This window comes from Chamaea fasciata, unplaced genomic scaffold (genome assembly GCF_029207755.1).
Source record: "Chamaea fasciata isolate MVZ Bird 193981 ecotype frontalis unplaced genomic scaffold, bChaFas1.0.hap1 SCAF_10, whole genome shotgun sequence".
Taxonomy (NCBI): Eukaryota; Metazoa; Chordata; class Aves; order Passeriformes; family Sylviidae; genus Chamaea; species Chamaea fasciata.
In genome coordinates this window covers 10,711,640-10,723,211 of record NW_027094095.1, presented here as the reverse complement: position 1 = coordinate 10,723,211, position 11,572 = coordinate 10,711,640, and positions in this window count along the sequence as shown.

Here is an 11,572-nt window from a genome sequence, read left to right as displayed (position 1 = left end):
CTCTCAAAGCAAATATTAGGTACATTAAAAGGCTTTCACTTGTCCCAGCTCAGTTTCTGCTCTTTCATCCTAACTGCTTTGACCTCACTGACTCTCAGGTAGGACCCATGTTTGAGTATAATGTTCAAGATTTTGTTATTTAAGAAAAATGTGACCAGGAAAAAGAGGGAAATACCCACACACACATTTTTTTTTGAATGATACGTAAGTTCTTATGACAGCAAATTTCATTGTAATAAAGGAAGCCCAGTTCAGTCTCTGTTTTGTAGTGGCAATATGGCCCCTTTGTCACATTTTTACTACTTTTTTTGAGAAAAGTAAATTGTAAAAAGATGACAATCCTTTAGTTCCTTTACATAGAAATAATGGAAAATGTTTCATTTCATCATTTCAGTGCTAGACACCACAAATTAAAGGAAAAATTGGTGTAATCTGGAACACTGAAACCCCACTGCGGAACTACTGAAATAGCAAGATTCCTATAGATTTTTCATTTTTCTGGGTTTGAAATATTTATTGTTACTGTCATTCAATGTATATTTTTTTATAATATCTTCATATTTTTTTGGCTTTGATCTAGAATGCCTCATATTTGCATCCTGCCACTTTTGTTATGTATAGGGAATTTAAAGATGACAGTGCAGTCATGTATGGTTTTTTAACTTGTGGATCTTTTCATTTATTAGTCTTTCCTCACACTGAGTCAAGAATGTAAATAGTCTATGCTTGATCCACATTGGTGAAAAAGCTTTGAAAAGCTGTTTAGAAAGCTAGGAAACAGAAAATTGAGGGTTTTTTTTTAAATTTAATAATCTTTATGTCTCGTGGTGGTTTCCATCTTAGTAAGAGATTTTGTATGTTCATAGCATTTCTTCTGTGAGGACCTCCTGTTTTGCTAAATGCAGACACAGTCCTATTTTGGAGGGGGTATCAGCATCAATGGGAGTAAAAAGCAGACTCCCACAATTAATTGAAGCATCGTGGCAACCGGCTTGGGTTTTTGGTTGTTTTGTAGGGGTTCTTTTTGTCTTTTTGGGGCTTTGTGTGCTTTAGAGATTCTTTTCTTTGTTTGGTTTTAAGGAACCTATGGGGATCTGGGTAACAACAGGAACTGTGTGTTCAGCTCACCTGGATTTCCTGAGAGTGTCACAGGCTAAGCCTCATTTGTGATGTTCCTGGTAAATAACTTTTTATTTCAATCTGCTGAGGGTTTTCCCCCTCTTCCCCATTCCTGCCTTCTCTGATGGAGCTTCCCTGTGTGGCGTTTAGGGACAGCAGGTGCTGCTTAGCCCATTTCAGGGACAACATCCAGGCCCCCAGCCCTTAAGAGAAATGCCTGACCAGTCCCAAGGGGTGGATCACAGTATCTGCCTCGTGGTGCTCCCGCTGTGCAGAGAACGTGGAGCTAACACAGCATCCCTGATACCCTCCTCCCACTGCACCTCCTTCTGCCTCCCTTGGCTCACAACCCATCCCAGTTTCCTAACACTTCATTTGTACTCTATTTCCAGTAAAATGTTTAGAGGGCAGGGCTGCAAGGCCCTGGGCACCTGCAGTGCCTGCCCAGCACAAGGACTGCTTTGCAGGGAGGGCGTGGAAGCCTCTTTGCTGAGGGGACAGGCAATGGCTGGGGCACCAACAGCACCTCCTGCTTTTCTGAGATTCTTAGAAGACAAACAGAAAAGTGTTTGCTTTAGCATATTTATAAATGGGGTTACATGCCTTTAAAAGACATCATCTTTTCAACAGCAGAATAGAGCCAGAAACCTGCCCAGTCTTGGCAGCCTGAATCCTCCCCAAGTAAAAATAAAAATCACCGGTGGCAAACATGTTTGTAGAACTTGCAAGAAGTTAATTTTAGTTTCTTTTGTGATTTTTAAATAGCCATTTGGTATTACAGTTGTCTTGCTGCACAGTAACATTGCCAGTGATACCTAAAATGTGGGAAACTAATGAAACGTATCTTTTTTTTTTTTAACTTCTTTTAAAGTCCCTGCACCATGGTAGCAGTGCAGTTACCTGTGCATTTACTCCTAAGCAGCTGTAATGTTTCAAGCTGTTCTCATGTTTAACGAATGATTACCACAATTCACTGGAAAGTGATGTTCAGAGGCAAACCATCCCCCCCTCCTCCCTGGGGGTCCCAATGCCCAGGACTTACACTAGGCAAAAGAGTGATTCTTGAGGAAAGAAGGGGGAAAAATATCTTTTATTTGAAAATAATGGCCAAAAATGCAGCCTTAGGAACAGTAAAACAATTTGTGAATTCACCTGCATTTTGACAACTGAAAACAACACATACATAAATACATAAACAACTGAACACATAAATTTAAAGTTGCCTCCTCTGAGCAATGTTGAATTTCCCCATGGCAACTAACTCTCCCACTTTTTTCTAGTGTGCCATTATAATGGAAAAAATATCTTGGGAAAAAAAACCCCACCCTTTGAGCAGAAAACTCCCAGCTCATGGTAAAGTATCCCATCAAAGTCAACCCTTTTTATTCCTTCGAGCTACCCAAGATTTTTGAGTGTGTCTGTGAGCACCAGAAACAGCCTGTATGTCCACACATGCACCTTTGGAAGGAAAGATCCACTTGTGAAATTGTGAGATCCAGGAAACAAACCTTCCTCTCAGTCCCCATCCCTGCACACAAAACGTCTGGTACCTTATGGCAGAGGTGCTGCAGCTCCTGGCCCTCCCCAGGCTGGCTTTTGGTGTCAGTGGCATTCTGCATCATTCCATGGGAGCTCTATGGGTCTCCTTCCCTAATTCAGGCCAAAAAAAGTAATACGGATGAGTCCAGCTGAGTTTCACAGAATTACAGAGGCCCAGAATGGGCCCTGTTGGAAGGGGAGCACAGTGTGTCACCTGCTGTCACCTCCTGTCCAAGCAGGGTCATCCCAGAGCACATTGCACAGTTTTGCAGCCTGACAGTTCTGGATTCTCTCTCTGTTGTTGGACACACAGCCCAGCTTTTGCTTTGGATGAAATCTACAGGCAGCCACAGTTATTTTAAAATGGGACTCTGCATGCCGGGAAACAGCACTTTGTGTTTGAATTTTTTGGGTGCATGATCTAGGAGCATTGTTATTCCCACCTTTTGATTGCAGTCGAATTCATGGACACATGTAAGAACACAAATACTGCCTAACCAGTTTTATTTTATTATCAGCAATAATGAGTAGCAATCCATTAATTTTAAAAGTTGAGGTATACACTGTAAAGTTAATGAGAACCCTGAGTCAATTAAAATAACAGCAATCAGGCATTTTATTGATTTTTCAGCTATCTTTTTTCTGTAGCAATTTTGTGGCACATACCACAGATCATCTGTATGGTATATTTCAATGCAGATGATCATTTCCATTTAAAAATTGTTTTAGTTTATTATGACTGAACAAGACATGCTGCCTGAAAAACTTTGATTTACTATTACATATCTAAATGATGCCATTTATACGATTTTGTAAAGTTTAAACCTCTTTTCAAGCTTAAAATTTCTTAAAAATTGGATTAGGAGACTCTGGGATAGGTGGAAGAAGAGAATAGTCTTTCTCACCCCATATTTTGTATGTGTTAATTCAAGGTTCTCTTCTAGAGAAGAACTTTTTTCCCCTAAATTTATTTCCAACTACTTTTGTTTTCCTTGAGGGACCTTTGAAACACTATATTGCTACTTTTCATGTTTTTTATTTGCCCTCTGGAACAATAAAGGCTCAAAGGTTCATAAATATGCATTCTGTAAATGTATTATGCTGACAAAATGTTTCTCAGATAGCTGCTTTTGCCTTTAGGGAATGAATAAGTTTACAGCATGCTTAAAAAACAGTGTAAGAGGAAAGAGAGAGAGAGGGAGAGCTGTGTCAGCGTGTGGGCTGAAAATGGAACAAAAGAGTTACCCTGAATGCACCAAAAAAGAGAAAATAAAGTTAGGTAAGACACCACAGCTAGCACCTTGCAAGTAGCAGGGGTGGGGAGTTGAGGGCGCTGCTCATCAGTGATGTGCTTGAGAGGGCATCATACCTTGTTTTCCAGGAAGGCTGCATGGCCAAGAGTTCATAAATCAAACTTTCTTTGCTAATTTTGGCACAGGAATCGGGGTAACTCCTTTGTTCTTCCCAAAACATTCAGTTCCGGGCAGAGTCCTTGTCCTGGTTCATTCTTACCCGATCAGACACAGACCTGCCTCAGTCATCTCTGCCTCACTGGAAGCGCAGGGCTGGTGCTTGTCAACACGGACACTTTTGGCAAGAAGGAAACATGTAGCAGTTGGAAATACCATTTAAACACATACCTCCAAACTGGCTTATTGATGCTGACGTGACAGTAGGCTTTGACAGATAAGACTCCAGACCTGGAAGCTGGGTTTGCACAGCAGAGTTTTGGTAGCGAGGTGCGACAGGTGGCTCCTGCGAGAAGCTGCTGGAAGCCTCCCCCAGGTCTGACGGAGCCAATGCCAGTCAGCTCCAGGCTGCTGGCCAAGGCTGAGCCCACCAGCAGTGGTGGTGCCATTTTTGGGATAACGTATTTAGGGGAGAGGCAGGAACTGCACAACAGAAACTTCAGCCAGAGAGAGAAAAGAAGAGAAAGCGGCAGCTCTGCAGACACTGAGGTCAGTGAGGAGGGAGGGGCAGGAGCTGCTCCACGAGCTGCTCCAGGTGCTGGAGCAGAGATTCCCCTGCAGCCCGAGGTGCAGCCCATGGTGAGGCAGCTGTGCCCCTGCAGCCCATGGAGGTCCATGGGGAGCAGAGATCCACCAATAAACCTGCAGACAGGAGCGTTGCACAGTGCTGCTTCTTGTCTTCTGAGGATGCAACGCAGAGCCAGGCGAGTCCAAGCTGTTTCCATTCCCACCTGGAATCACATGCACACAGACATACTCTGCCTCCACTCTTCACAGGATGGTGACTTCTCCAAAAGCCATTATCTGCACTTACGGCTAAACAAACATGCCAGTACTGCAAGGCTACTGGTGACCTCTTAGACCTACAAATTTTAAGCCCCTGACAACTCATATGGATAAAATCCAAAGGGATAACATAGCCAACCAGTTTTGCTATCCCCAATTTTTTAATAATCTTTGAGCTACTGGCTCAATGTCTCTTAAGCAGATATATTTTTCTACTTCATTATCTCGGTTTGTGTCTGGTTCTTTTCTTAGTGAGTGTCATGGGATCACCTATTTTATATACCAGTACTGGCTACTAAAGTTATTCTATGTGACCTGAGATTGTCTTAAGCTAACGTGGTCATTTAAAAGCCAGTCTTTCCTGTTCTCCTTCACTTCATTCCTTTATTTTATGTTACATTTCTCTTAGGCCAGCATTAAATATTTAAAGGCTCTTGATATTTTTTTCATAAGATTTTTTTCTATTCTTGCTTTGTTTCTTCTTCTGAAGTGTAGGAAAAAGCAATTTCCATCTGAACAGTCAAAGGACTCTTCTTTAGCCATGTAAACAATTAAAAATGGTTGCAAAAGTAAAATACTGACAGACGACAAAACCCCCATCAAATAATGTCTGGCATGTTGTATTACACTACTCTGAAAACCACCCAAAACCTCTTACTTGAAACCAAGTTAAAAATCTTGTGTGACATAAAGAAAAGCCAAGTTTACAGTCTAAAGTTGTTCTCTTCAGAGAAGGCAGTTCTTAGCAAAAATAATCATCAAGCTGTGCCTCATCAAACCCATCTCCAAGTGCTGCAAAGAGAGCATTCCAGGATGTGTTTCCTGGTCCAGCTCTCAGGATCCATCAGTCTGCTTTGCTGTCTGGTGCTCAGCAAAACCCCAGACACTGCTTAGGGCACACCCATAGTTTGAGAACACAGAGCCTTCATTTAGCCTCTGATCATCCCTGGAGCTCACCCTCCGGGGAGAGCCTGGATTCAGTCTGTGCCACAGTTCCCAAACAACCGTGAAGGAGTCACATCCACCTGGAGTCTGGGAAGGTGCCTGTGCTGGATAAAAGGGCTCGAAGGGTGCAGCAAAGGCTTTCTGGGAGCTCTGCCCCTGAATGGGGATGAAGAGGCAGTCAAATAATCACGTCTTCTCCTGTGAAGATGTGAACTGATGTTCTGGCTTTGCCCCTCTTGCACAAAGCGTCCACGAGAAGCAGCAGGGGTCTAACAGCCTACAAAGCCTCAGCTTTAGCCTGAAACTCTCCCTGACAGGAGAGTAAAGTTTGAAACAGAAAATGTAATTATTTCACTAGTCCTCTCTGTTCTTATAACTCTACTGCAGCCTAGCACAGCTCTGGCCACAGGCAGACAAATCCCCAAAACCTATGGTTTTTTTCCAGATCTGCATCACAGGTCACTATATTGTTCCACTGCCACTTTTACAGTCCTGAATTTGCTTTGCTGAAAAGTACTTCCTCTGCTTGAGTATATATTTATTTCCATAAAGCTCATTTTTTTTTCTGAGGTAAAATGATTTAAATGGCCATCTTTGATGTACACTATGTTCCTACATCTAAAATTGGAACATTCGCCCAGTCATTTCTCAGCCCAGTTGTGGCAGTGACTCTGGATTCAATGCAAAATAAACTCACAAGAAAAAACCTACTTGCAGAGCACAGAATAAAAAAAAAAGAATTTCATTGCTTGAGACTGGTCCAATCTCCCTCTTTCCCAGCAATGCAGGATCAGTAAGTTTCTAAAAAGTTTTTCTTAAAATAATTATGAGATTAACTTGCAAAAAAGGAGCAGAGCATTGCAGCAATAAATCCGGGGCAAAAGCATTAAAAAACTCCTGGTAAATGTATTATTATTAAGGATAAGAGAGTATTAATCTGTGTTTTCAGAGCAAGTCTCGATACCCATTCAAGGGACAAATTAACTTAGTGCCTCCTAAACTCGTGCCAAACATGACTTTGACCTAAAAGTGGCTGCTCTGTGGACAGGATGTCACACAGATGTGCCCCAGCAACACCCCCATGAGCCCTGAACTGTGCCAGACACTTTCCCAGAGCCCTGGCTGCAGACAAAGCCACCACGGGCTGGGCACCTCGGCATGAGCGTGTGCCATTTATTTCCCTGAAATGGCACTGATGCAAACAAGTGAACAAGGTCAGATTGTTGGCTACCAGTTCAATCATACCCCTTGACAGTAAAAACAAATTTTCCTAGTATGGACCAGGCTAGGTTTTAAACTGAAATTGTAAGCAATAAATGTCTGGCAATCAATTAAGGATGAGGGAAGGGGGGATATAATAATTCAGTTTTCAGCCAGGCTGTTCAGTCTCCAAGCATTCATTGGCAGAAGAAAGGTGAAAGTCATAAAATGAAGAGGGGGGAAAAAAAAATAGGCTCCTGGGCTATTCAAGACAGACAGACACACTGTGAGGGTTTCCAACAAAAAGATAACAGACCAAGACAGGGGATACAGATGCACACATGTTCTGCATCTCTCCTATAGATCTAGTTTAATAAAGCACAAATGATGATCATTTTTTTCTTTTTTTTTAATCTATTATTAGGTTTTTCAAGTGTGTAAGTGTGTCTTAATCAAAAGAACAGTTCCATACAGCTCTTGACATCAAAGAAGAGCATTTCCAAAGCTATTACAGTATCAAAGTAATATTCTGTGCAGAATCTAAGGTGAACCATTGGAATAATCCTTCTGGGATAGAGATGAAAAAATGCTGCATTCAGTGTTGCCCAGAAGCATCCAAAGCAATCTATCAAAAAAAGACATAAAAATATTGGGCCACACTTACTTGATGCATGTACTCACCACTATTATTTTCCTCCATTTTCTCTTTGTCTGCTTAGCTACTAATCTTACCTTTGTCTGAAAGTTCCTGCTGTACATATGAAAGTACCGGAGCTGATTAGTGAGTCACAGGAGGAAATGACCTCTGATGTGCTTCAAATCCACGCACCTTTTATGTATTTGAATCACATTATGGAAAAAAAAAAAAGGTGTTAAGGCAAAAATAGCATCATTGTAGCAGCACTAAGGTGAGAGTGCCGGACAGGAGCAATCTTTTTCATGTGCCCTTGATACGTTTTCGCTGTGCTATTAGAGACTTCTCTTCTGCTTATTGAATCTACATTTAAAGGCAAACTATATTTAACTACAGCAGTTTAGTTGGATAGCCCATTTCAGTAAAAGACTCTGCTAATCCGAGCAACCATCAATTTAATCATATGCCCTGTACAATAAAGAGATTTCTCCCTTCAGCTGTGTGAGTGAAGCACCAGTTCCCTTGCAGAAGAGATGGGCAGTCTGGTTGCTGCTGTGGTCAAGAGAACAGAGGGGGTGAGGGCAGAGAGGGAGAGAAGATAAGGAGAAGTTACCAAACACAAATATGCTGTTCCATCTGACAACAGTAGTTAACTTGCTCCTTGAACATAACATCTGGTAGCATTTCATCTTCTGAACACTTGTAAAACCTTATGGTACTTTAGACAGTGGGAATTCCTTTCCAAAAGAAATTTTAACAGTACAAAGAGACCACAAAACCCATTTCTTACTGGGCCAGGGGGGTTCTGAATCTCATCTCACAGCTTACTTCAAGATTACTCTAGAATTTCTTCCTTTGCGTGGTTTTTTGAGAGCAGTTTTAGCATTCATTTTCAGCAGGGATCATATGCATATATAGAAAGGTTGCCTCTATATTCCTCATCATTAAGGAATAAATGTGGGTAGATACAGATATTTTTTCTCCTTAGCTGCCTAATAAGGCCAGTGTGGGAACCAGAGAAAACCTCATTGCTATCAAAACACATCTAAAATTAATATCCACAGAGGAAGAGACAGTATTTTGTGGAACTATGGTTCCCACCTTTGAATATCCAGTTGGCAGTGCCAAGGACCCGTAGGGGGTAAGGAACAGGGGGCACAGTGGCATGGATGCTGCTACAGGAGAGGGGGGCAGCGATGGTGTGGGATGCTCTGCCCCCAGGGCAGGCAAACAGGGCCAAGGAAATGAAACCAGTTAAAGGCTACCACATCCTAATTCCTTCTTTCCTCACAGTTCTGCTAAAGCTATGCTGGAAACGGAATTTGGGTTAAATGAAGACAGCAAAGATGGATAGTTTGATATTAAATGAGCTTTAAAGGAACCCCACCACTGCCAATATGCAAGCAGCACCAAGACTCACCCAGCCACAAAGACCAACACATCCATTGTGGGTTGTAGGAACTGTTTGCAACCAAGCTTCATTCAAAACACAAATGTAACAAAGCCCTTTAAAAGCGTTTCTTTCTGACACATTTGTATATTGTTGTGTGATGGCTGTCCTCAATACATGGAATTAGCACCTGCTCCTTCAGGGAAAGATTATTTTTAAAAAGCAAAAGATGTGATTAGGTGAGGATGCTTTGCTGACTACTAAGTCGCTGGAGCAGCAGTGCACCCTGCATTTGCCTCTCTCTCCAAATCAGCACCACCCTAAAGCATGAAACAAGCCTGTGATCATAAGAAGAATGCAATCCAAACCTGCTGTGACCCAAAATGCAATGTTTTTGCCTCTGTCTATGAGACGGCATGTAATAAAGAGCAAACCTGGAATGAATACTAAGCTTTGCATAAATACTACTGCAATTAAAGTTGGGTTGAAGTAATTAAAATAGGGTTGAAGTACTTGTAAATACTACAGATTCATTAAGAACCATCAAAATTGGAGAAAACTGTGAGGAACTGCAAAATTCGTTTATCAAAAGGAAAAAAAAGAGCAACATATACCAGAAGAAAGAAATATTTTTCACTATGGTCAAACACAAGATAATGCATTATGGAAAAACAAATATAGAAAGCAGAATTCTTTTCCTTCCAAATTAGGTTTGTTCCAAAATTTATTTTAAAGCAACTGTGGAAGTAGACACACCTGAAGACAGATCTTTAAAAATATTGTGCTCCTAGATCAGATGAAGAAAGTTCCAAAATAAAGGACCCACACTGCAGCTTTAGCAATGCAGATGCAGTCTGGAAGACATAGACCACGAACAACCTCAAGTACCAAAAGAAGTGTGCTGAATCCAAAAGTAGGGCGGCCGGGAGGAAAAGTTACCACACCAACTTTTGGAGGAACCTTTGCAAAAAACTCACAGTCAAAACCATCACTGGGAATTTTCTACCTTTTAATTCACAAAGGAAATTCTGCTTCTCATCCGGGCCCCTCCTTTCCCTCAACATCCTAACAGTATTTTCCCTCATCTGAAGTTAAGGAAGCCTGGCGGTGTGATCGCTGCCGACACTCCCTGGCGGCCGCACTCCCGGGGCCAGCGAGCGGAGCCCCCTCAGGGCGGGCTGGGGCCCGTGTGGGTCCCGCACACCCCACCCACAGCCGCTCCAGGAGCCAGTCACTCACGGCACAGTAACACCGAAACAGCCCGAGCAGGGGAGGGACCCCCCAGAAAGGAGCCCCCGGGCTTTTTTATCCGCTCACAGTCCAAACGCGTCTCCCCAGCCCGGCTGCGCCACCTCTCCGTGCCCCGTGTTACGCACAGGCTCGGCGGCCTCGCACCTGCGCTCCCACCCAGAGCTCAGGCTGCAGCCCGAGCTGCAGCCCAAGACGGAGTTACCTGCACCAGGTGAGTCCCACAGCACCCGGGAGAGGTGAGCAGCTCCTGCAGCGGGATGGATCTCCGCTGCACACCTCGGGAGCATCCAGGAGAGGGGCCGAGCGCCGCAGGAGGAGAAGGCACGGCTCTGGCCGGCGGGAGCTGCCCCGGGAGCGGCACGGCACCGGGCTCTTGCCCTGCAGGATTTACCACCCTTGCATTTGCCCCCGTACTCGTGCCCCTGCACGCACACACGGGAAGGACACGCTGGACAAACGCAGGCTGCTCTTCCATCTCATCCTATTCGCACCAATGCCTTGTGATGGATTTTTGCAAAGCTGTTGTGGAGCTCAAACTTCAGGAGGAAACGGACAATTTGAGGTGGAAATTTGCGAAGATTTGTCACCATGCTGCCCTAGATGGATCAAAAATGAAGAAACAATGCTCTCAGACAGTTCCCCCTTAAATCCATGCATAAGCCTTTGTACTTTTGAACAACTGGACAAATGATTGAGGGAGGTTCTGCCTGAGACAAAAATAATCCCAGTTGGTCAAAAGCCAAGCAATCACTATGAAAATGCAGTGAACACAGCAATTCTTCAGAGCAGGCTATATGCTTACATACTGCATTTAGTGTGGGCTGGAACATTAAAATATCACTTTTTACATTTTTATTACCTTTAAGGGTCTCTTATTTGCACTACAGAAAGCAAAAAAGAATCTAAAGGAAAGTGAAATTATTCATGGAGCTATTATTACAGGTAAAATGTTTTCTTTACTCATTTACAACACCTCAAATATGGTGTAGATAGAGTACCACAAGAAACTGTACCACTTCGGGGAAAAGATGGAAGGAAGCAGTTCTAGAAAAAAAATTTCTGTCCTATGGAAGACATCCCCTTTTTTGCCTGCATATTTGAGAGACTCATGTATTCTCTTATTTCCTCTGCCTCACTTGTCTACAAGTTGACAAGTGATGCCCAACTACTTTGGCATATCATATTGCATTGTGTCATTCCACCACCTGCCAATGCCAGTGGCCCATCAAGCCTGAAAAA